The 2125-nt window shown below is 40.3% G+C and overlaps 1 non-coding gene across 1 annotated transcript; it reads right to left on the bottom strand.

The window, feature by feature from the left end:
- Nucleotides 1-1674: 1674 nt before the first annotated feature.
- Nucleotides 1675-1781, bottom strand: LOC148880159 (small nucleolar RNA R71). Its single transcript, XR_016106362.1, has one exon. It is a non-coding gene; the product is annotated as a small nucleolar RNA R71 (small nucleolar RNA).
- Between the last annotated feature and the right edge of the window lie 344 nt (nt 1782-2125).

The raw sequence follows: 2125 nt of genomic DNA on the forward strand, positions 1-2125 counted from the left end.
TCTGAACTCAGACCTGAACTGATGAAATTTTGAGGGGAATTGGGTGTCATCACCACCCCAATTCACCCTAGGGCACTTCTGCTATTCCCCAAAAACAATTTGGTAGCAATAACTGAAGGTAAGGCAATTGAGAATTCAGATCCAAACTCAGACTTGAGTTCAGATCTGAATTCTGCTGTTACAGATCTGCTCAGTTCAGATCTGAATTCCTCTGAACTCAGATCTGAACCGATGCAAGTTTGAGGTGAATTGGGTGCCATCACTACCCGAATCCACCCTATGATACATCCAACCTGCCTCAAGGGTGAATGGATAGCAAGGAATGAGAGAAATTCAAATCTGAAATGCAGTTGATATGATGTGAGGACTGAACTGATACAGAGCATACTATGAATTCTGGGTGGACTGAATTCTTGGCTTTACCCACTTGTAACCGAGCTACATTAGCTAAGGAGGTGTATGTTTGTATTGAATAATTGTTATGCCTCAGATACTTAAGAAAAATTAGCACTTTCCAAGTATTTCTATTAGCATTCAGATCTGTAGCAGGGCTGCTATAGTGCAATAGTTAGCAGACCTGATTTCAGATTTCTACAAAAGTTGTATGGAACGAATAGCTTGCAATACCAAACATTGCAGACCCAATTTTCAGGTCTTAGCAAGTGTTTGATATGCATCAGCTATACAGGTTTGAGCTTCAATTGTAGAGTATAAAATCTTTAACCCAAGCCTAACTCAGGACTGGTTTTAGTTTATTTCAGATCCTTTTAAATTATTTTTTTTTTCAGATCAGATCTGATTTCAGCCCTAAAGCATCACAGAATTGATTCCAACCTTAATGGATGTATATTGTAGTGTATACCAATGAGTGTGTATGAGATATCCAGCTCAGATCTGAATTATTATTTATTAATTTCTCTAGACTAACAATACCAAAGACTTGTAGATCTGAACTCAGATCTAAATTGGATCTGAATTCAGATGTTGCAATCGATGGATGTAGATAAAGGAACCTTGAATAAGATGATTGGTTTAAATCTGCTTTTAGTATAATCGGCTTCATTTATTCATGATAGGATGTAGGTTTTGTATTCCAATACTTCACTTTACATTTTCAGTGTGATAGGATTAGTTATTTATTTTCTTTTGTGAATATTGGCATTTTTATTGCTTTGACTTTAACAGTTTATGACAAGCAGGCCTGAACTGGAAGAGATCCTTTACGACCCAGAGATTGAACGGACTCTCCGTGTCCGTTTGAGAGCTGCTAAGCAAGTCAGACAAGAAGCACAAGAAATGGCTGAACAAAGAACTATGATGGATTATGCCAAGCCCACCCTCATCGGGACTGTCTCCAGCATTATCAGGCCAACTATTGCTGCCAATAACTTCGAAATTAAACCGGCCATAATCCAAATGATACAAAATACGGTTCAGTTTTGTGGTATGGCCCATGAGGATCCAAATGCCCATATTGCTAACTTCTTGGAAATCTGTGACACCTTCAAACACAATGGGGTAAGTGATGATGCCATCCGGCTGAGGTTATTCCCATTTTCTTTGAAGGATAAAGCCAAAGCTTGGTTGAACTCATTACCGGCAGGATCTATAGCCACATGGGATGAAATGGCCAGCCGTTTTCTCTCTAAATATTTTCCCCCTTCTAAAACTGCTAAAATGAGGAATGACATCACTACTTTTTTCCAGCAAGAGGGGGAATCTCTCTATGAGTCCTGGGAACGATACAAGGAGCTACTAAGGAGGGTTCCTCACCATGGCCTTCCGATTTGGCTGCAGGTGCAAACATTTTATAATGGTCTGACCGATTCAAACAAGACCATCTTAGATGCAGCAGCTGGGGGCTCCATAAACAATAAGACTCCCGAGGTTGCCCATGCACTCATCGAGGAGATGGCAGCCAATAACTACCAATGGCATTCAGAAAGGACACCAGTTAGAAAGCAGCATGGCCTTCATAATGTGGATACATACACAGCTCTCTCTGCACAAATAGGAGCACTTAGCAAAAAATTTGATGAGATGCAGATGGCAGCTATGCATGTACAGTATGATAAGTGTGGGGGAGGCCATGATAGCACTGAATTCCAAGTTGGCAGTCAGACTT

This window comes from Nelumbo lutea, chromosome 1, assembly GCF_056320005.1.
Source record: "Nelumbo lutea isolate HS-2025 chromosome 1, American lotus-T2T, whole genome shotgun sequence".
NCBI classification, from domain to species: Eukaryota; Viridiplantae; Streptophyta; class Magnoliopsida; order Proteales; family Nelumbonaceae; genus Nelumbo; species Nelumbo lutea.